This window comes from Octodon degus, unplaced genomic scaffold (assembly GCF_000260255.1).
Source record: "Octodon degus isolate 3935 unplaced genomic scaffold, OctDeg1.0 scaffold00016, whole genome shotgun sequence".
NCBI lineage: Eukaryota > Metazoa > Chordata > Mammalia > Rodentia > Octodontidae > Octodon > Octodon degus.
The window spans coordinates 7,228,551-7,253,188 of record NW_004524592.1 but is presented as its reverse complement, the minus strand read 5'-3'; the positions used below and the strand labels follow the sequence as shown (position 1 = coordinate 7,253,188).

Below are 24,638 nucleotides of genomic sequence, written 5' to 3'. Positions count from 1 at the left end.
TATTTAAGCACTCTGTGTGTGTGTGTGTGTGTGTGTGTGTGTGTGTGTGTGTGTGTGCCTGTGCCTGGCATTAACACAAAGGAGACCAGAAGATGACATTCATAGGCTTATAGACTCGACTCCTGGGGACACACTTGGACGGAGGCAATTAAAATGCCTGTCAGGCATTTGGTACCAGGAGCCCCTACGGCAAATCACTAGATCGGAAGCCAGGGCTGCATCCTATTGTCAGTGAATGATGGCGGAGCTGAGTGGCTTGTCATCATTCTCGAAAATTCTGAGGGTAGTGAGCTCTCTCTCCCTCTCCCACTCGCCTTATTTTCCTTTTCGCCACTGCGGGGACTTTTTCTAATTTGCAGCCTCCCTTTCCCCAACACACACAGACACGAGCTGGTGGCTTGCAGACTGCGTCTGTCTGGAGCTGGAAAGCCGGAGAACCAGCCCGGGGATAAGGCTCCGGGGAGGACTCCGCAGCGGTTCTCAGAGGCTGGACTAGGGGGGCTCGCTGCCTGTGCACTGGTAATGGCTTGGGGCTTTACCTTTTCGTTTTGCTTTATTTTTAATGCATTTTTAAAGGACCTGCTTTGTGTGATCTCAGAATAAGATGCTCTCAAATTCATCATTGAGCCTAAGAATTCAAGTACTGTATTTCTTATACTACAGATATCAAGGCATAGATTTATTATTTGGATATGAAGAATGCATTTGCTTACTGGTGAGTTGCAATTTTTGATATTTAGTTAAAAAATCTATATATATGTTTTTTTCTTTCTTTTGTTTTGGTAGATTCTTCGGCTTATCTCTAACTGAGGAAGCTTTGATTGGAAACTACACATTCAGAAAATTAAAAAGGTACTACTTGTTTTGTTTAGTTATTTAAGTGAGATAAAATTGGGGAAGAATTGGAATGTTTTTATTTCAGTTAGTCTCTTTATCATTGATCTTTTATCCGTAAGCTTACATTGATCATTGTCTGTAGCATATGCCATGTCCTATGCAGATAGAATCAATATCCAAGGATGTTTTGATTAGAAATTTTTGGGAAAATTATATCCTTTACTTCTGGTACAAGTTATTAATGAATATTAAGATATTTGGCTTATTTTCAAATTGAATTTATTGTAATTGTTTTTTTAATCCAGAATCTTTATCTGCATTAAAATGGATAAATTTGAACTTAAGAGAAATGTTTTAGGTAATGATTTTTATCTAAAGGTTTCTTATTGATAAGTGATTTTTTTTTTTTTAAATGGGTAAATGAAATGACTGGCCCTTTCCGGGCAGAATGAGCAAGCAGTAGCAATGAAAGCACAGGCATGACTCAGAATCGTTAACGGGGTTTTGCAAATAAAATATTGCAACTTCTTCCCTGATGTTTTTGTCCCCAACAATGGATACACTTAAAGGCCAGGACTGTCAGTTCCTAAAAGAACTGATTTTACGTATGCTTTATTTGGAATTTCCAGCTTAGAAACTAATCCTTCATCTTTGTCATTTGAATCCATTGATCCTGGGCCTCCCACCTTCCGTGAAAAATATTAATTTTGAGATTCAGTTTCAAGATAGATATTGACTTGGGAGGGTGGTTATGGGTATCACCTTTTCTTTAATTCTTTAACGTTACCTTTGACTTCAGCATGTATTAATGTGAATAAGTCTTTTGGTGTAATTTGCCTTTTAAAACATGGAAGACATTTTCTGCCTTGCTGAGAAAGAGATCAAGAATACCTTTTCAACCTTCCTTGGGTTTCCACGAAGGATTTCCCCTCAAGACTGTCCAAAGCATGTCATACAGTCACCTTAGCTTTGTTCTTTTCACACACTCAAAAATGGTCAGTGCTCACCTCCTGACCCCTAAACGTATGTGAGTGTACACCTAAGGGGAGTAATCTTTGTAGCAATTGAAGGGGACTAATGCATTGTCCTTGGTTAATTTTCCCTGCACTGTGTAATCCTAAGAAGCTTAATTTATTCATTCCATGATCATCTCTGAGGAGCCCTACTTCTGAAGGGAATTATTGTGGCAGAGAGAGAAGGGACAAGTGACGCTGTCCGCAATCTTATCGAGTGCTGGCATCTTCGCACAGATTTTTGAAAAGGAGGATGACTTTGTTAGTACAAATCAGTGTAGTCTCAAAAAGAAAAGGGCATTTCTTCAAATATTAAGTGCCTTCTAATAGGCTAGTCCTGGAGAATGATAAAATTATATTGCCTTTTTCCTCAAAAATGATTCAGGAGAATCACATATGGAATCCCAAACAATACTGCTCCTTCTGGATAGATCAAAACACTTGAAATCATTCTTCTTTTCAGGTTTCTCTCAAAATGAATGAAATATTTCATGTTTGGTGAAAGGTTCTATCTGGAACTATTTCATAAATCTGTAGAGCATATATTTTTGGTCTGTTTCCTAAACTTCAGACTCACTTAGCAATTTGTTATACTCATTTTGAGCTTAAGGTATTTGTACAAATTGGAAAAAGACAGAGTTATTATTTAACTTCTAAAAAAATCGTCTGTGATACATTGCTAGTAGAAACGAATGAGCTCTGTTGCAACGTGGGTGCTGAAGCCTCAGCCTGTGATCTAACCATGTGGCTCTCGGAGCCTGCATTTTGTGGGACCATTTTGAAACTCCTCTGTGGTGTGCTGGAAGGTGGTGTGTAATAAAGACCAGCTTATCCACGCCTTCTGGTAGGGAGTCAAACCCAGAGTTGGACAATTGACCCCTGAGAAAGTCTGGTGTCTGTGCCACTGTGTCTCCAAATAATTATTTTTGGACCTTAATTAATTCTTTTACTAATTGTTTTTCACTCATGTTTTTAGTACATAGTGCTGGGTTATAGGGCAAGTTCAATAAATTCTTAATCTGTTAATGGATAAATGAACTCATCAGAATTTTCTCCCACTGTTTTGTTTGCCTTTGCCTTTCATGTTATGATATACTATAGAACAGATATTTAATGCTTTCTATAATTGAAAAAAAAAGTTTAGTTAATAAATAAGCAAGTAAGTAGATGGGGTAGTAAAGCAAGTGAAGTATGTCTAGACATTTCTCCAGGTTCTGTGGAAAATGATTTTTCAAGATTTAGAGTAAGATGGAAAGATTTTTCTGAAATGTCCCTTTCACTTCCCACATTAGGAGACAATGCCAAGCTGCAGTATAGGCTTTGTTTATGGACGCTTCCTACATACGACTCTCTCAGCTTTGGCCTTGTTTATGCTTTTGATGTCTCTGGCCAAGGTTTTGCTGCAGCAGAGGGGAGGAGGGCTCTGTCTCTCTCTCTCTCTCTCTCTCTCTCTCTCTCTCTCTCCTCCCCTCCCCTCCCCTCCCCTCCCCTCTCTCTTTCCCCTTTCTGTATGCACTATTTTACACTAGAAACAACGTCATACTTGCCAGGCTACAATGAACAACAAAGTATGTACATTAGGTAGATATATATTCTATCTAGTTAAAAGAACCTGTAGAGAAGCTTCTAGAATCACACCAGAAAACGCCACTTCTGGCTTCTTCTTATTTGTTTTTCAGTAATAAAATTATGACTTTTTTGTCTTAACTATCTGCTTGCCTGTGTCCTAGACCTTAGCTCATGTTATGTGACTTAACTCACTCTGTCATCCTGGGAGATAGGTATGATCTCTGTTCGAAGAAGAGTAAACTGAGATTCCAGTTGGGCAGTGAGCCTAAAGGCTGACTCCAAAGCCTTCATATCAATGAGCAAATACTACACAATTTTCTGGCATGGTTTTTGGCATATGATCATTTTCTTAACATTAAATTTATGCAGATGCTACTTATATTACTGAAGCAAGTTTAAAACAGTATATAGTACATATACATACATATATACACACACACTATATATATGTATATTATGTATGTGAAGGCATTTATTTGAAATGAATAATTATTCAAACTCAAGTAAATTGTCAAATGGATACATTCTTAGATAGGTATGTATTGAAAACCTTTATTTTCAAAGAAGAATGTTAGAGGTAAATTGAGAAGTTTTAAAATGTGTGAATCCACAAAGGAGGAAGGAATGGGCCAGCTTGGAAGTGGGCTGAATCTTCTTTATACCCTAAAAGGGCAGTTAAAGGGAACTCTCAACAGAGAAAGGTGGGAAAGTAGGAAATACTATTACACTGTACCCTGTAAAATGGCTTTTTAAATTTTTAACTGAGGGCTGGCCAAATAGTTCAGTGGATTAAAGCACCTGCAAGCAGGCACAGGGGACAGGGGCTCAATCCCCAGGCCTGCCATGCCGTCCCCACCCCCAGGGCACACTGAGACTCTGCAGTTGAGACTGGGCCTTGTGGTGCATGCCTGTAATCCCAGCTCTTGAGAGGCTGTATAGGCGGATCACTACAAGTTGGATCTAGTAGTGAGACCCTGAACACCCTGTAGACCCTTCCCTAAAACACACACACACACACACACACACACACACACACACACACAGTGTAACACATTAAAAGACAACTTTAAGGGCTGAACTAAGGATTTTTTTAAATATATTTAATAGGAAATTATCAATGGCATTTCTGAGCAGGAGAGGATTATATGCAAACTCTGCATTCAGGTTTATTTTATAGCTCAGGATGAGAGGATGTGAGTTGTGAGAGTGAACTGCAAAAAGCATCACGTTAGATGCTGTAACAGAACTAGCAGAATAACCCAAGATCATGAGAGGGTACGGAGTGTGGGCGGGAGAAAGAAAAGTCACAAACGTAAAAGGGGTTTCAGGGCTGAAGCTCACATGGGGAGGCCTCCAGGTCTTTACTAGTAGGAGGAATGCAACGCAGAAGGACTCCAAGGCGAGTCTAACATTGGATAACTAGAGAAATGACCCAGACAAAGGAACAGGAATGCTACTTGAGTTAGGAGGTCCTCTGCTGCTTTTATTGTAGGTTGAGTCTCTCCCAGGCCGTCTGGGACCTAGTACGCAGCCAGTAAATAAGAAACGAGTGTGTGGGAGTGTGAAGGAAGAGGAGGCCGCTGTGGCTGGATGTGTGGGTGGACTCGACTAAGGCCTGCAGGGTGTGTGGGTTCGAGTGGGAAAGAGGCAGGCGAGATAGCTCTGCGGACTAGCGCGCCTCTCCAGGCCAGTTTAGGCAGGCTCAGGCACCGTGGTTCCATCTGCAGCACCCTATGCCCCTCCAGACCCGCCCGCAGGTTGGGCTGAGCCAGCCAGAGTCTGAGTGTAGTGGTGCACACCTGTAATCCCAGTGCTGAGGAGGCTGAAAGCAGGAGGATCACCATGAGTATTGGAGCTGCGTAGTGAGACCCTGTAACAACCAGATACATAAAAAAAAAAAAAAAAAAAAAAAAAAAAAAAAAAAAAAAAGATTGAGAAGGGAGCTGGGTGGGTAAGGGCATCGGTAACACCACCAAAAACCATGATGGGAAGATGACCAGATAGAGGCACAGTGCAAGACAGGAATCTAAACTTGAAAGGAAGAATTTTTAAAATGCAAAGAAAAAAAGACCACAGCCAGTGTAAATACTCATATTCTCCAGAATTCGCTCATCTTGTTGTATTTAAATTTACATAATCAAGACCAGGTGTGTATGTGTGAATACTACCTTCTCACAGCAGAAACAGCAGCAGACAGAGTGGTGATATATATGTAACTAGAGAAGGCATGTATTTATAGAATGAGGTCGTAAAGAGAAGGGATAAATAGTACAGACAAGGATGTTGGTTTGTCAAACAAAATATATTGACCTTCCAGATCAGTACAAAAAAAAAAGAGAGTGAAAAATTTCAACTGATAAAGAAAAGTTATGGTGGATCTTATATATATATCATCCTGACCTTTTTGTAAATGAGAGGAAAATACACTGCGTTGTTCATGGATATTTTTGGACACCAGACTCCTTGCCCTTTCCTATCTGCATCGTGCTTTCCTTTCATAGGGGAGTTACAATCAGTGGGTTGACTAATTAGTAGGTGGCTACCCAGTCAGCTGTACAGAGAATGGATTACAAGAGGGGAAGTAGATAGTAAGGGATTCATTTCTAAAACTTTAAGGCAGAGTTGAAACAACTGGATCCTATTGAGGTACAGATTCAGGGTCAGTAGACCGGACGGGTCCCTGAGGTCCTGTATTCTGATACATCCCTGGGCATTTTGATCTTCCCAGATGGTGAGATAATCAGTGAAAGGTTTGAAGACCAGTATATACCACCACAATGAGATCTGGTTGGAACAGTTGTTACGAGCAAGTCCAGTGTGACCCCTTGTTTGTAGCAAGACTACATACTCAAACATTTATATGAGAGGAAAAGAGGCAGAAAGGGAAGAAGAGTGAGAGAAGTTTCTCTTTAAATCTGAAATTTTCATTTATAGTCAATGTTTTCTGAAAGATCAATAAAACCAGCTCTTAACGAGCTACTGGCATTGCATTCTTTCTGCCTGTGTTCCATGCTTATTACACTATAAAATGAATTCTTGTGGCTTCAGATTTGGAAATTTGATTGTACATAACCCTGTGCCAGTTTCTGAACTCAGTCCTGTTTCCTCCATGATTTCTTTGAGTTTTTAACCTCTTCTTCTTCTCCTGTGTGTTCCATGTAGCACTGGACAGCTAAACTCGGGCCTCTTAGTTCTTTCTAAGGCTGGCATTCCTTTTACAGAGCTACTGTGTCTCCACACCCCATCCTCTCCCCTATCTTAATATAAGGGGTGAGTATACTTTAAGTCTTAGGAACCATGAAAGGTAATCTGTAATTTAAGTAATGAATTTTCCCATCGAAATCAGTTCTCATAGGTAGATTATTTTGGTTGATGACAGTGACCTAGGACATGGATTTTGAATTATAATATTACACAAAGCAGTTCAGAAGTTGCATTTTTAAGGAAACAGTAACTTCTGTGCCACACCTCAAGTCATCACGCACTGCATTTTCTCATACATGGTTTGCCAAAGTTCACAACCTCTCAACTAGAAAAGCAGGACTTTGTTGTTACATTTGTTCACAGAATTGGAGAATGAGAAGCCTGTAACTTGTAACCTTGCTCTAGTAGACACGTGAGAATATTTTCCTCACATGGGATATTTTACTGATGCTTTGGCTTGATTGCTAAAGAAAGATCCTGTCCAAGGTAAGGAGACCCCCCCATATGGACTGCCTCAGCATCCCGGGATACCCTTGCCTCTTGGGGTCCTGCACTAGTGTGGCATGGAACTATTTCCAGACTAGCAACGATAACAGTTATCATTGAAATGCTTTTAAACTTTTAAAGATTAAGGAAGATGAGGCTAACTATATCACAGAAAATGTGATCTTCCTGATTTTAGAAGGCATTTGGCTGATAAATAGATGAATATGAATCTATTGTTCAGGTCCTGCTTTCACAGAACTTTTAAGCAAGTGACAAAGAACTTGGCAAGAATGTAGGAAAGCAAAGAAAATTATCAAAGCTTCCCCAAATCAGATATATGGGACAAAATTTGAAAAAGCAGGCCTGCAATTTTCCTGATAGTAGGAAACTTAGTGTTAGTAAGTGGTAACTTGTTGTCCCAGCACTCTGGGAGATGGAGGCGCAGAGGTGACAAGTTCAAACCCACAGTCAACAACTGTAAAATGCTGTCTCAAAAACAAACCCAAACATGCACACATACATGCACACACACATACATGTATACAGGCTGGGCAGTTAGCTCGGTGTGAAGGCCCTGGTTTCAGCTCCCAGTGTTGGAAAAAGGAGGAGAGGCATGGGGATGGGATGAAAGAGAAACGAGGAGAAGGTAGGTGCAAGGAGTTTATGCAGGAAGAAATATGAGCCGAAGGGGCCGGGGAGATGGCTCAGCGGAATAAGCGCTTCCCTGGCAAGTGCAAGGGCCTGAGTTCAATCCCTGATTCTGAAAAAAAAGAAAAAAAGAAAAAAGAAAGAAATATGAGCTGGAAGCCGTGGATCTCACTTCTGATCTCACTAGTAGAAATGCAAAGACACAATAACCACAGAGGTCACTCACGTCGAAGAGTCAGGGTTACAGAGGAGGTTAGGAGCTCCAAGGCAGCCATCAGGCACGTAGGTCCCTGGGCCCATCCTTGGGGTGGTGGCCACCTCATTCTGCCTCCGAGCCCCACGTCTGTGCTCTCTGCCCTGAACCCCGTGTTAACCACCACCATGCTGCTCTCCCAAACGAACTGCAGCACTTGTTCTGCTTGTTGCTGTTTTCTTTCCCTCTCTTTTGATCTCTTGCCCCAGGCTGGCCAAGTAGCACATCAGCCATTAGATGAATATAGCTGGTTCAATGATGAAGGTGGTCATTGTAAGCAGTATACTTCATTTTTAATTGTGAACAGCACCTGTGGACTTCTTACAATAAAAAGTGAGGAATTTAGTACCCAAAGACGATTTCTCCTTCTGCACTCCCTGTGTTAGTAATTATTTGTATTTTTATATTATCAAGGTTTTTTAATGCTGCTCTGTAGCTAGAGGTAATTTTGTTTATTTGTGTTGGTTCAGAAAGTGTATTTGCTTCAGGAGTGCCAGCCAGATAGCTCAGTGGTTTAAAGTGCCTGCTTAGGCAGACTTGGGGGTCAGAGGTTCGATTCCCTAGTGTGCTATGCCAGCCCTGACCCCGGGGTGCACTGAAATGGTGATTGAAACTGGGCATGGAGGCACGTGCCTGTAATCCCAACATTTGGGAAGCTGAAAACAGAAGGATCACTACGAGTCCCATCTGTGTAGTGAGACCCTGTAGACCCTGCACTAAATACAAAAGAAAAAAAGAAAAAGAAAATATATTCGCTATTTAATCAAAAACTGTTAGTTAAACTGCTGGAAAGTAAATGCAGTCTTGTGTCTCTCAATTCCTGTTTCAGAGGGTCCAGGGAGATGGCTCAGTGGAATAAGTGCTTCCCTGGCAAGTGCAAGGGCCCGAGTTCAATCCCTGGTTCTGCCAAAAAAAAAAAAAAAAAAGTGTCTCAATTCCTGTTTCAAGTGAAACACCTTGAGTGCGGAGATCATGTGACTGATGTCTTTTCAACCAGATTTTTTTTCTGGTAGACAGGGTTCAACACACTTTTTCTGTCAAGCTACAGATAGTACCTAGTTTTGGTTTTGAAACTTATATAACCCCCATTACAGTGGTTCACTCAGCTTCTGTTACAGATTTAAAGTTGTTCATTAGTGTAACACAGTAGAAGAGATAGGTAAGAAATAAGTGAATGAGCAGGACTGTGTTTCAATAAAACTTTATTGACAGAAACTCATGGTGGCTGCATTTGACCATGGTGGCTGTGATAATGCCCTGGTTCACCTACCCCAAGCTCTGTCTGTCTGTCTCTTTCTCTCTCAGTCTCTCTCTCTCTCTCTCTCTCTCTCTCTCTCTCTCTCTCTCTGTCTCCCTCCTTTCCATATCATGTTATCTTTTTATTATAATTTACTTTTGTTTTACCCAAGTTTTTTCTAATGGCATTTATTCATATGCAGTCACTGATAAGTTTGAATTCTTTTGTTTCAAACCAGATCTTCAGATAGAAGTAAAGCAATAATTTAATCAAGTATATAGTCTTTTTCCACTGTTTCTTAGCATCTAGTGATATTGAAAACAGTCTGGTTTCCATTCCTTTATGAAAAATCTTAACCTTTTTTCTTTCTATTAGGTGTTCAAGTTTTTGTCATTTTAAAATTATATGCCTGTATAACAGACTTATCATTTGTCCCATTTGGCAAATGGACATTTTAACTGCACCTTTTTTTTTTTTTTTTTAAACTCAGAGGAACTTTCCTCTGATGTTTCTTGTCCTGTGTTCAGAGGATTCCTGCTGGCAAATGCTGAACTTCCAGAATCTGTCATGACTCTTTCAATGAGTATTTTGTATGCTCTTTTTCACTTTTGTTTTGTTTTAGGAAGTGTAAAAGTTTTTATTCTTTCTTTTTTATGACCTGAATAACCAACCTTTCCTAGCCTTGCTAATTCTATTTTTTAATTAATTCAAATTAAATAATTAGTTCAAATTTAAATTGTTTAGACAACCATTTTTCACTTTCAGGTATCTTTCCTTATTTTTTCTTTGATGCTTTTTCATAATAAAATTTTGGATGGGTGCACATTTTTAAATTATTTGACATTCTTTGAAATCTGAGAAAAATGTTTATAATTATGTTTTATCTTTTTCCTGGAATCACAACTATTTCATTAAGAGTCATTTCTAAAATGCATTCTTATTATTTATGCTGTTGATTTTTTCATGTCTTGATTTGAAGGGTTTAAAATTATTTTAAGCTATTAATTTATTTTGATTGTTTTAATAAATGAAGAACTAGGTCAGGATCCTAAGTAGCTGCTGCAAGGTTGTACAAAACTCTGTAAATCTGTATTCTGTTGGCCATGAAGGCTGAGAGCAGGCTCCGGGTAGGTGTAACATTGTCCCAGAAGAAACAGGCAGCTAGCTAGAGCTGGCAAGTGGGCAGGTTAGGAACCCCACAGTGCCACAGTGTTTCAGTTCCACATGATTTTATTTCTGCTAGAACAGCTTCCTGGTGTCAGTAAAGACTAGTTCTTGTTTTTGTCTGTGGGGACAGATACTTCTGTCTGATGAAAATGTAGTAGGAAGGGGGAAGTGTCTTGATTGTCCAGAGTAAGTTCCTTTCTGGGGGGTGGAGAGGTGCGGTGCCGTGGAGCAGTCCCAGGCATCTCACATGCTAAGCACATGCTCTAGCCCTGAGCTATATGCGCATCCCAGTTCTGATTTAAGTTGCACCATGAGTTACCTTGGCATTGTCCTCACATACCCTTGGTCTCACTCAGTGGTCTGTGAGTCTAAGCTTGGGGTTTCTGAAGATTTTCTTAAGATAGATTTCCCATTAAACCAGGTGCTATACAAATAACATATATGTGTTTTCTTTCTATCTCAACCCTTCGGCATTTTGTGATGTAAAATACTAGAGATTTTTGCAAATGTTACACTATTTTTGGCACTTTTATCATCTTTATGAGAAGAGATAGAAGAAGTGCATGGTAACTCTTCCATCACTGAATATACTTATTTTTTATTATTTAATTTTCTAATTCTGAATATCCATAACACCAAAATAGATCAACACACGGCACCGTGTGTGTGTGGTCCAACTCCACACTTCTTGCATGCCTGGCAACCTCTCCACCACCAGTCCTACACTGCAATTTGGAGTCAGTAGTATTTCATAGTTCTGTCTCTAACATTCCCTAGCTATTTAGAAAAAAAATAGTTCTTTCATGAGCTCTTTTTTTCCTATTAAAACAAGGTAAGATCTGATTTTTAGAGTTGATATATAATCTATAAGTACATGTGGTATGTTAAAGTGGAATAAAAATATCAACTCTCTCTTTCTCTAGTTAATCTAGATCCATGGAAAGTAGATGGATGGATAGATAGATAGATAGATAGATAGATAGATAGATAGATAGATGACAGATCTATAGGTAAATCTAGATATCTGTAAATATAAATAGATAGATTTCTGTATATCTAGGGCAAGAAATAAATGAAAACTTGGAGTCAGTTGCAGGAAGCCTATTCCCTACTCTATACAACTTGCAAAATAACCTCAAATTGAGGTGGGAGTCAGCTGTTGTCATTAGTAGCAGTGTTGAAATAAGCTATTGTTCACAAATGCAATCTTCACCTAAGGGAAAGACAAAGACAAAAGCAGACCAAGAATGTAGATGATAAACTAAGTAAGAATAAATGTAAAATTTAGGTTTGGGAATAGAATATGTGACTTAATGTGTGTAATCCTTTTCACAGCAAGCTTGAGAATATGTATATTAATAATGAGTATCATATAGTGCTGCAAATTAGTTGCCACAGAAATATTATTGATTTCATCTGGCTTCAGTTAATTGAAAGCTTTTCTCCCTGAGATTGGTACATGCAGTACTGAGTAAAGGAACATTTAAAAAATAAAAAATGAAAAGAATAAAGGTAAAGTGGCTTAACTGTAAATGTTGAAGAAATAATTAAGTATAGAAAGGAAGTTGGGGCTGGGAAAATAGCTCAGTAGCATCTGCACTTGTCTAGCAAGTGCAAGGTCCCAAATTTGATCCCTGGTACTGTAGAGTTTTTTAAAAAATTGCATTTGTTTGGACTGGGCATGGTGGCCCATGCCTGTAATCCCAGTGCTGGAGCACGAAAACAGGAGGATCACTATGAGTCTGAGCTGTGTAGTGACACCAAATACATTTTTTTTACCAAATACATTTTTTTATAAAAGCTGGAAAGAAAAGAAGTTGGATTCACAGCAGTGAACTTATTTTCAGTGGCCTGTGAACAATTTGTGGATGATAAAAGGAATATTTTCCCTACATTTTTCAAACAAATCATCTTTACCAATAGCTGGAAATAAACTAAAAATACAGCAAACAGACGAAGTGTAAAATAAATTAATGTAAATGTATACTGAGGGCTACAGTTCAGTGTATGGCTGCTTATCATTCTCATTTCCTGCATGCCTTCATTACATTCAAAAGCTGACTGTTTACAGAAGCTATGTCACCAGCCTATCTAAATGCTGGTGAATCTGGTGACATGACATAATTTACGCTCCAGGCTTTACCCAGTGGAATGTGAACAAAATGCATTTGTTTGGTTTTTATGGCCTCTATTAAAAGTAAAGGAAATTAAGCTGTAAACAACTATGCTTAAATATTGGCATAGCTGAGACTGCTATGTAGCAGCAGAAGCCCATATTTATTGATTATAAAGCTTTGCATAACCAACCCAGAAGGTCTAGACTGTAACTAAGAGGTTATTTTGGTGTGTTTTATTTTTCTGTTGTTCTAAAGGAGCAGCGCAAATTATATATATATATATATTTTTTTTTCTAATCCCTACCTACATTTACCCATAATTAATAGATTATGTTTGTTCCCAGTGCCCTTTCTTCTTTCTTCTTCAGTCATAATGCAACCTCTGCTTTAGTGGTGTACAAGTACCCATAGCCATTTGCAATAAGAACCAGAATTCCGGCTTTACTGGTCAAAAAGTATAGCCATAGGGCCAATATGTGGCCAGTAACATTTGAAAAGAAGTTGTGTGCGAAACTTACACCCACTGCCATCACTCCTTCTAGCTTTCTGCTTCCTTTCCTGTCCTGAGTCTTGCCCTGCTGCAGCTGCACTTATGAGGAAGGGCTGGTGCCTCCCTTGCTAGCCCCTTTCCTCCTTCTCCACCCCCATGCCCCTGCCCTTCACTGGACTTATATTCTTCTCCCTGGCTGTTCTTGGATTCCACAACTAAGCCATCTCTCACCCTCCAGCCAGCATACTACACACACTGATGGCACCTATACTTCTTTTACTTGAGCTACGATTCATGGATGTCTCCCCACAAAACTGGAATCTCCATGAGCACCTGTTCTATTCCTAGTGAGACACCCAGAGCAATGACTGATGCAGGATAGAGGCTCAAAGATACTGTTGACTCACTAAAACTGAGCCTATATTCTGGTCTCGTCCCAGAAAAGTATACCTAACCAACATTGGAAGTAGAGTTCCACTTAACAAAGTCTTGTCCATCTTCTGTTCCACCAAAACTATATATTGCTTTCCTCATTTAACTTAACATTTACTTTTCTTAGGGTCCTATGCTAGACTTTGGATATAGTTGTTTATCAATAGCATTCTCAATTCACATTGATAACACATCCTAGAAAATTTTATTATAGTAACTGCTTTATGAGAAAAAATTGCCTTTACCACAACAAAATAGAATTTTGAGCATTGTTAGGTTGGTGAACTATTCTTTTTCTCTGATACATAATAGGAGTCTTTGTTGTCTCATTTTCTTTTTTTTTTTTTTTGTTTTTTTTGTTTTTTTTGTTTTTTTTGTCTTTTTGAGACAGGGTTTCCCTGGGCAGTTCCAGCTGGCCCTGAGCTCATTTTGTAGCCCAGGCTGGTTTTGAACTCCAAATATCCTCCTGCCTCATGTTCCTCAGTACTAGAATTACAAGCGTGCACCCTCATGCCTGGCCATAACTGGTGCTTAATAAATGTTGGAGCCATGATGTAATGAAATAATTGTAGGCTTTTGAAAATAGGTGCCCTTTGATTTAAGCCCACGATCTTGTCCACCAGGTGTGAAGCTGGCAAGCTCATTGTGCCTCAGTTGGGTGCTCCAGGAATGATAATATCAGCCTCATTTACATATTGGTGTAGTGAGTAAAGATAATTTACATAGCAAAGGCACATGGCTAAAGTGATTATTATCACTATCCAAGTTTATATTTTGTTAGCAAATAACCTCCTTAGCAAACAAGACAGATGCTCAGTTTTTGATTTCTAAGTTGAGTGATAAAATTGATGGTGACAAAGCCTAACATTAGGCAAATAAGGAACCATAAGGAGCTCTGAAGGCACCGTACAGTTCTGTTTACTACATTACTTTCCTTTCTGACCACTGCACTCCTACGAAAAGTAAAAGATGTTGGCAGAGGAAAGCAGCAAAGCAAACTACGGAAGGGTATAGTATCCAAGGTCACCAACAAGTCCGGGAAATTATACACAAGCTAAATTACACTACCTGAAGCCATTGTGGTGTCAGGAGAGAAAGCACAGATTGGGGAGAGTCCAGCTGTCCCGAGAGGCTCATCTGCAATGCAGATCTGTTGAGCTTTTCCTCTCTTTCAACCTCCAGACAGACCAGCTGCTCTCAGCCCTTCCAGCTGGCACAGCAGGATTTGTCCTCCCTGTAGACTCTTCTGGGCTCCTCTACCCCCAGGACAGACCCCAGGTAGACAGTTTTCCACCCTCACTAGTATCGGAGTCACTGCCAAGCCCTTGAATGAACACTCACTACCAGGAAAGGTAAATTGGTGCGGAGTTATTTTCTTCTCTGTGCCTCTTGCCTCCTTCATGCATCTGTCTTTTGTTAAGAATTCTCAGGCAGTCCCAGTTGGGGAATAAAAATTACAGCTCTCTTCGTGGGGCTGCTGGTACCAGAACATCTCAGAAGAACACAGAAGCAGCTGCCTTGAACTCTCGCCGTGTGGGTGCTGCCGGGTTAGCCGATTTCAGATACTCAGCTCTCCTTTGGGTCAAGACGGTGGCTGCGCAGCCCTGCCTGCAGATTCAGGGCACCCTTACTTTACAGACCCTGCCTCCTGCTCTGCTTTATGACTGCTGGGCATTGTGGAGCAGCTAAGGGCTCAGCTGTGTTTAGGGTGAGGCGTCTCACACTGATGGCCATGTGCTGCTGGCAGAGTAGGGACAGGCTTGTCACCAGTGACTTTCAATAATCCCTCCCTCATAGATGGATGAGCAACAAATGTCCTGTTCATGGTGAAGACCACAGAAAAGTGCCAGGTGCCCAGACTTGGCGGTAATGGTGGCCGGTATTCTCATTATTTATATTTATATTGAGTTAAACACTTAGTTACAGGTGTAGATAGTCAGGAGACCTTTGCTAGCTTTCCTTGTTTTCTTCCTTAGTCATAATAATGAAGGATTTTTCTTTTGGTATATTTTTGTTGATAAGTATCTCATTGCTGTCTACATCTTACATGAGAAAATTCTTGCAAGCCTTATCTCTAACACATTTCTGTACTTAACAGTTTTGTGTCTGGAGAAGAAAATGCTGCTTATTTTTTAAAGATACTTAATCATACTTGCATGTAAAATATTGCCTTTGAAAAAGGTAAATTGTTTATTGTTCTAGTGATAACTCACCTGAATTATATGAGAAATGCAGTAAGTATTCACAAAGTATGTGTGTGCTCTGGGAGATTTTATGTCCTTAATGTTTTCCCCTTGTGCTGCTAAGAACCTTGCCGGCGCATAAATGAGATGAGTGCTGATTTCTTCCGAGTTCTATCAGTAATGATTCTTTGGTTTGCCATAAATCAGTTCTGGGCAGGCCGCATTACATTTGCTTGGCAGCGTATGTCTTTTTACTATGCAAGACATGCATCAACAGCATTATTGTCTCCTTTGAAGAAATACTACTATATTTAAAAAATATAGTAGTATATTTTTATATTTTTTCACCTTGGCCTCTTAAATCTTAATTTTTAAGAACTTAAAGTTTATATTTCAGACCAACATTAAGTTGCAAAGCAGACACCATGGGTAATGGCATTTAAGAAAGCAATTGCTGTTCGTTAGACTTATGTGTGTGGACTATTCCCAGCTTCAAAGCTCATTTTACTAAATCCTCCTTCACAGACATTTTTTTAAGTATATTCAGATGTCATTCTCAAAGGATGCAGAAATGCAGTGCCTCCCATTCAGGGCTACACTAATCCTGCTGAACTCTAATGGCATTTGATTTTTAGGCTTCTCTTCAGCTATCCTGGAAGCCACCTTGGCCTCTTAAAGGAGAGGGAAGGATTGAGCCTCTTACAGACTTGCTACTAGAATCCCAACACTTCGAAGACCTCGTGTATATAAGATGACACAGAGATAAATCCTAGTCTTCTGATTGTAATATTGATAATTAAATGTGCACTGCCAAACAAGTTCATATTCACACTGCCAGTCTCATTCAGTGAGCTCATGGAAGAGCAGGAGCCAGTTCTCCTGACAGCTGGCAGACAGGAAGAAGACCAAGTTCTTTGGAGAACTATAAGGAATTCTAAGCACACCAAATTGGACTTCCTCTCCCCGTTGGGTTTGTGTGAATGTGAGATGCCAGCACTAGGCCTTAGGAACCCGACTCTACAGTTGGCACGGCTCAATGGAAATGGCTCCTGAGGTTGTCCCGCTCTCTGGACTTGGGCTCTAGGCTCTGACGTGATTCTCTGTGGGCTGCAAGTCTCTCCAGAGTTTTGGGAGGGGAGCTGATGACTCTGAGGCAGATTTCTCAGGCTCATAGATCAATAGCTTGAGGTGAAGCCATTTGCTATAGAAACCGCTGACCCATAAACATAAAAAAGAGACAAGACATGATTAAGAAACCGGCCTCTGGCTGTGCACATTCTTTCATTTAGCTCCAACCTGGAGCCTAAGTGGCTCCAAGCTTGGGCAGAACAATAGCTGGACAATAGGATTGACTGTCTAAACAGAACTGAAGGCCCGAGATTTTAGAAAAGTATAAACCTTTTGGTTTATTTAAAACTAAAGTGCAATGCAGTGTCTAAAGTACATAGATGTAGCTAACATTGTTTTCCTACCAGGCTTGTTACCCAAGAAAGATGCCTAAGAAAATCATGAAACTCGTAGTAGACAGATCAAGCATTTCTACGTACAATTTGTCTTCAGAGGCACTGTGCCATTTGATATAAAAACGTTAGGGAACTAGAGCTTACTAGAAGGGGACTGACAGAGTGTGTGTGAGTGACTCCCCTCCCTCTCCACCCAAGCTGTTCCACTCACCTTTTCTGTGTTGAAAGGGAAACAGGTACAGTGTAAACACTTAAGACAGTATTTTGAAGCTTTCTGCTTTTACTCTCAATCTTTTTAAAAAAATTTCATTAGCTCTTTGTAACCTTTTCTTGTCTCTTTATATCATTTTTGTTACATACCAGACTAGCCATGGCTGTATTTTTTTAATAGCATATCTTTCAGTTTGGAGATGCAATGAGATAGAAAATATATCTCTGGGAACTGTGTCCTGTTTTATAAATTTGTTTAGTACAGGGTCTGCAGGGGGCTCACTACATAGATCACACTCATAGTGATTCTCCTGTTTTCAGGCTCCCAAGTGCTGGGATTACAGGCCCCCAATACCATGCCCAGTCTCAATTGCAGTCTCAGGAGGCCTCAGGACTAGGGCTGGCACAGCCTGCTGGGGATCAAACCTGCCCTGAATTTGCCTAAGCAGGTGCTTTAATCCTGTGAGCTACCTGGCTGGCCCTATGTGTCCCCTTTTTAATATCAGAAGAATAACATGCACTTGGTGTTAGTAGTTTCAAAGTTGTACTCTGTTCCTGCTTCCTGACAGAGAGAGAGAGAGAGAGAGAGAGAGAGAGAGAGAGAGAGAGAGAGAGGACAGAGACAGAGACTTAGGGGAGAAGAAGGACAAAAAGAACAAAGGAAGATGATGGTGAAGAAGGAGAAGACAAAAAGAAAGGAGGGAAAAAATATAAGGAAGAGAGCGGCAGGAAGGAGGGTCACAGGCAAGTTAGGAGAAGGGAGGAAGGGAAGGGAAAGGAAGAAATAGATTTAGCAAAGTGTGTATGATGCCCAAGCAAAATTACATATGTCCTGCTTTTGCTGGAGAGAGGGTTGTGCAGTTGTGTGGAATGACATAAATTCCAGTTAGCTGAGAGTTCTGCCTTTGTGAGTCAGGTCCCATGGTCTCCTAGACCATTTTGTTTTGTACCCAGTTTACCCTAATTTTCTGGTAAGACTTCACTGGATGTTTATGGCAGTAACAAAGAGAGGCACCCAAAAGAAGGCCATCGGTTATGGTAGGCATCAGGAAAGGGAAGCATGTACTTACTCTTAGAAGTAAACACTCAATGTTTATAGTCATTTAACCATAGATTCAAATCAGTATTGCAAGTAGAGGCTCAGAGCCCCATGGACCGGTACCCTTGAAACATGGACGCTGCGTGCATGCTTGTCCTAATCTCCATTAATCTGGATGAGCTGATTTAGCAGCTCCTGAGTTCACTAAGCCCACTGTCACCTGGAGAGCTGAGTACTTGACTGTATAGCTATCAACTGTAGCAGATAGCATTTTATTTGTGATCTGCAGAATCTCAGCAGCATGCATTGTGGTATTACACTTGCTTTCTGGTATAAGCATCAGCAATTAAAATAAAATTGGAAATAACAAATGGGAAATCCCATTGAAAATCACAATCTTGCTGCTTTTGAAATCTTTTGTGAAGGATTTCACCAGTTTCTGTGAGGTGACCTACAACAGTGGTCTGTTTTGTGGCCAGCGGATCTGGTCTTACCCTCTGTGCACATGTTTCTGATTTGTTGGAGAACAATGTTAGGTTCTTTTATTACTTAAGTAAAACTAACGAATAATCATCTTGCCATAAAAGAAAACACTGATAATTATAGTTTGCCAGACATACTGTATAAGCAGACAAGAAAGACACAGTATTAGTGTTGGCAATTCCCAAAACAGAATACTTATGCAGACTGCAGTAAACTCCCACATTGAATAGATTTCCCAAAAAGATGCTAAAAATTCCAGGGGCTGTTGAATAAGATTAGATGGTTATGGTATGTTTTGTGTAATCAAAGAGACAAAGATTTTTAAACATAACCAATTTTCCACAGTACTTTTGTTAGGACAGCAAAAATATACCAAAAGAGTGTGTGTTTACATGTGCATAGAAATAAGGGGACTATTCTAGAAAAAAAAACCTTTAAAATACAATATTTGTTAATAATATTATTTACTAATAAATATTTGCTAGTTAATGTCCACTAGCACATTTTGGTGAAATTTAATTTAATACCTTAAACAATTTTATGTGACTTTCAAGCAGTACTTAAGGATAAGATTTACTCAAAATTAGACATTTTGTGTAACTAGACAGTTTGTTAGCTTTTCAATTAAACACTTAATTCATGAAAAAAAAAAAAACTAGACGTTTTACAGAAGATATGCTAAAAAGAGGATCTCATGATCTGGCAATAACTAGTGTCCCAAAAAGGAGCTTTACCATGAGTCTTTTTCAAATACAGATCAATTGAAAGAATACGACTACATGTTTTGAAAATAAGCATATCAAATCTTTAAATATAAGTATTTGTGTTATAATTGCAGTTGTATGTTTGTTCTAAGAAAAAAAGAATTTATTAGGGTTTACTAAGAATAAGGTTTTGACAAATCTTATTTGGTACAAGTCAACCTCTCTTATAGTACTTTCTGCTTTCCAGCTTACTCTTTTAAAAGGCTGCTGTTGGCCAACTGAGGTTGTGCACAGAGGTCATCCCGGTGCTCTGAGAGGAGGCTGAGGCAGAAAGATAACAAGGTTGGGCCAGCCCGGGCAACATAGGGATTAACAGCACCTGTCTCAAAAATAAAAGAGGGTTGGGACTACAGCTCAGTGTGAAGAACCAATGTTCAAACACTAGTACTCAAAAAGGATTTTTTGTTGCTGTTGTTTTTAAAATGTTCTAGTGCTTGATCAATTTTTCTAGATTCTTGATAATTATTTTAGTTCACAAATAATTATGTTTCATTATCCATGCAAATGCATCCTTGGGGATTTCCTCTGTCCAGTGAGGTTAACAACGATTTGTTTCCTTTTTTTTTTTTGGCAAAACTGGAGATTGAACTCAAGCTCTTGTGCTTACCAGGGAAGTGCTTATCCTACTGAGCCATCTCCCTGACCCGGATTTGTTTCCCTAATTTTCCTGCTACTTGAGTGCTTCTCAAGCGTTGCTTTTCTTCTCTTCATTCTGCATCTCTTGCAAGACTTGAATTTTTTTTTTTTTTTTTCTTAATTTAGTGCAGGATCTCACTACACAGGTCTGACTTGTAGTGATTTTCCTGTTTTCAGCTTGCCAAGTGCTGGGATTACAGGCGTGCTCCACCACACCCAGTCTCATTTACCCCAGGGGCAGGGCTGGCATTACAGGTTGGGGATCAAACTCCTGTCTCTGTGTCTGCCTAAGCAGGCACTTTAATCTGCTGAACTATCTGGCCAGCCCCTAGACTTGAAATTTAAATGTGCAGTCCCATGGTATCTAATTTATGTTGCATTGTGTGATGATAACATCTTTTTTTTAAATATAATTTTCTTTTATTTTGAAGGGTAAAAACAAAAGCAAGAAAACAAAATAAATACAGCATCAAGGTTGCATAGAATAATACATATATTACAGATTTTTGAAACAAGACTAGCTGATTAACAGTGAATGACATCTATTTTTCTCATCAAATCTGTTGCTGAGATTAACAGATACAGTTATGAAAGATGAGAAATGTAATTGAATATTACCACATGCTTTCAAGAATCTTAAATTTTTTTCATGTCTCTTTTCTTTTACCTTTTTCTAAAAAAATTACTTTAAAGAGAGTACAGTAATAATTGATAACACTTTAGAAACGGCTTTGAGAGTCATATGGAAATCAGCTAAAAAGCAAAAACCTCCATCTTTTGAAAGTAGAAAAGAGTTAGTGTTAACCAGACAAATGTTCATGTGGATGATCATTGTAAGTGGTCAGTTGGTGCGTGACTGCGCCCACGTTCTGGTAAAAGAGTTCAGTGGGTCTGCAGGAAGTGAGGGTAGAAAGGCTCTGAGAATGGGCACCTGGGCATTTGGGCCTGTGAGTGCAGCCCAGGCCTGGGCACCTCTTGGATCCTTGCTAGGGCAAGTGGATCTGGTGCTTGGGGCCAACCAAAAGCCCTAGGTGGCTGCTTTCCTGCACACCCTGCTGAGTGCCATTAATAAATTTAAGCACAATGCGGTGAGCTGTTACTGAATCCCAGCCACCCGGGAGCTCTTGATCTAGGCGATCTGTGAGAAGGAAGACAAATAAATAAAATGAACCGTGTGTGAGGTAGAGTCTGGAAAGGAATTTTAAATAGGGCTGCCAAGAAGGAACTAGCTAAAAAAACATTTCAATTTAGACATGAAAGCAGGAGGGGTGGAACTCTGTACAAGTAAGACTCTGGGTTTTTAAAATACTTCAAGCCAGGAGTGGGTTCTCAGCCATGTAATCCCAGCACTAGCAGGGCTTGGGCAGGAGGATTGCCAGAGTTTGCGGTCAGCCTGGGCTACATACTGAGTTCAAAGCCAGTGAGATCGTATCTCAGTAAATAAATAAACATTTGGATGCCCTGACTGTCCGAAGCACTCCCCACGTTACCTGAGTGTCTTCCTTTTTCTCCTCGCTGAGGCAAAATACCCAACACCCAAAGTTAAGGGAGAAAAAGTTCATTGCAGCTCACAGTTTCCAGTTCATAATTGACAGGCTCCATTGCAGGGTGGTGTGGCAGAGGGGCATCACAGAGGAGAACCAGGTCATGGCAAAGCTGTCAGGGCCACAGGGCATGTGGGCCTTTCTGTCCCTTATATTTTTATCCAGGCTGCCTGCCCTGAGGGCAATAGCACTCACGTCCTTAACCCTAACATCACAGTGAATCCATCTCAGCTTCTCCCCCTTCATCCTAGCAACGCACACCTTAGACCCAGCCACCTCCAAAAAGCCCCACCTATGACCACATAGGGTTTGAGAAGACATCTAGCTACAAGCTATAACACTGAGTTTTAGCACAAAATCCCAGCTTGAAGGACAAGGCTTGGTCTCAAGCCAAAACTTCCCACACTGGGAAGGACAGATAAAGGCATTCAGGATCTGTTCAGGGCTTGACACACCCTTTGGGGTTTTGTGAGAAAGGCAAAGATTGTGGGTGTTCTGCATCAGGAGCTGCCTGGATGGTCAGGGTCTCAGCACTTTGCTGCTGAGGTTCTGGGGGAGCTGTCATGGCTTGAGTTCTGTTTGCCTCCTAAGATGATAGTGCCTACCTTAGGGGGCAGCCCATCCTGGGTGACTGTTCCCATGGGGTAGGGGATGTGTGACCTCCAGGGGTGGTCTGTAAAGTTCTGCTTTTTTGGAATGCAAGGCTGCTGCAGGTTTAGGACAATGACTGGAGTCTTCCAGGTGTCACTCCAGCAGACCTGCAACTGAACAATGTCAAAGCCAGCCACTGGCCATCCCACTAATCCTACATGACAATTACTGCTCCCTTGGAGTCCCAGTTCAAAGGAAGATGGCATAGGCCGGGTAAACTCAGGGCGGTTGATATGCCTGTGTACAGACGCTAGCAGGAATCCAACTGTGTACTGCTTGTTTGTTGTCTTTTCAGATTTGTTGTTTTTGAGATAAGATAGCACTACATAGTCCAGGCTGGCCTTGAAAACAACGATCCTCCCACCTCAGCCTGCTCAGAGCTGGGATCATAGGTGTGCAGCACCACAATGGGCTTGGTAATAGGTATTATTAAACACTGTATTGGAGACCAAGAGATGGCTTCTAGCCAGCTTGGATCTTCTCACACCCAGACCGAGAAGGTGAGACTGAATGCAGGAGTCAGAAATTTTCAGGGGGACAAGGATGCTGGGGATAGCATCCAGAGCCTTGTACATGCTAGCCCAATGCTCTACCTCTCAGCCACACTCTCACTCTTTTAATTTTCATTAGTATGCTTCGGCAGTCTGTAAAAACTGAACACGTTTGTCGTGGGGAGTCGGTACTTCCCCTCCTCCTTCCATCTCCTCCATTCCTCTCTTTCCATCCCTGTATGCTCTTCCCATCTGCAAAAGGGCTGCCTGCCTGCTTCCTATCATCTCTTATTTTGCTCTTTTATTTATACTTTGAGTTTCTCATATGAAGGAAATTATGCCATTCAGCAGAAGTTTTCCCAATTTGTGAATTTCCCAAATTTGTGAATTGCCAAATATAAACATAATGTAGAACTTCCAGATAAGACTGTACATTTTTAATTTTCAAATCCCAAGAAATTGTTTCCCTCGGTTTTAACATGTAAAGAAAGAATGGGGAAATTAGAGATAAAAATATGGTACTTTGATCCATTGGACCCCGCCTCCTTAGAAACTAGATGATTAGCATCTATCTCTATTAAGCTGGGCACTTAGAGGAACTTTAGAATATTCTGCACACAGCCCTTGTTTTGTTTCAATGGCATTGTTTTCAATGTGAAACAAAGAATAATGACATTTTATAGTTGAGACCATGTCTATGAGTCATTCAACTGCATCTCTGAGTCCATCTTTTTTTTTTTTTTGAACTGAGTAACAATAATTAAGTTGTCATTTAAGAAACAGTAACAATGAAGCATCAAATACTAACACAAGAGATGTGGGAAAGATCTAACATGCATGTTTTAAGGAGATGATGCTACAGTAATTAATAGCATTAATGATATTAAACAAATCTCCAGCATAAATACGTATTATCTTAAATATATCTTGAAGTTGTTGTATTTTTCATATTTAATAATAGAATCTGATTTTTATAAGCAAATAATTAGAAAATTTATTGATTTACCATATGTCTGTATTACAATATATCTCTCTCAGGTACATTTTTAAGTAGCTGGCATTCTACTTTGAAGTAAGAGTGAGAAACAAATGAATATTTGCAACATTTTTGAAACTTGAAAATATTTAGTTTTATCTGTCAGTATCTTGAGTTGTAGACTCAATTTTCTTTTTCTTTTTTTTTTTTTTTTTTTTTTTTTTTTTTTTTTTTTTAATTTTTTTCAAACCGGGGATTGAACTCAGGTCCTTGTGCTTGCCAGGGAAGCACTTATTCTACTGAGCCATCTCCCTGGCCCAAGTTGTAGACTCAAATAAAAGAAGAAGCAACCATTCCACAGAATGTGGGCTAAGATGATTAAACAGAAGATGAAAGTCTGCATCTTAAAGTTACGGCACACCCTTACTCCAGGGCATGAGTACTGTCGCTTGATCTTGACCAGTCTGACACTCTTTTACCCCAATATTCTCACTCTGAGGCTCCCAAGTCAAAAATTTATGTCTAGCTACTATTTTAATGTCCCTTTTCCTATTGAAACTCTCTTGCATGTCCACTGCATTTATTGCTTTATTTTTCAATCTATCCCACTCCCTCTTTAGTACTTCACTAGTTCTTTTCCCTACCTATGCTAGGTTTTGGTGACTGTGAAAAATAACAGAGATAAGCAACTTTTTTTTCTTTATTTTATTTTATTTTTTTATGTTAGTGTCTTGGTTTTTTTTTT

General features: G+C 39.9%; 1 protein-coding gene across 3 annotated transcripts in view; it reads left to right on the top strand.

Moving 5' to 3' along the window:
• Map2 (microtubule associated protein 2) overlaps positions 1–24,638 on the top strand; it is a 306,953-nt gene that overhangs the window by 152,096 nt on the left and 130,219 nt on the right. For all 3 annotated transcript variants that reach the window (XM_004626615.2, XM_004626614.2, XM_004626613.2), the window contains exon 3: positions 787–852. The gene's annotated coding sequence lies outside the window, so the exon portion shown is untranslated. The remainder of the gene's footprint in view (positions 1–786; positions 853–24,638) is intronic.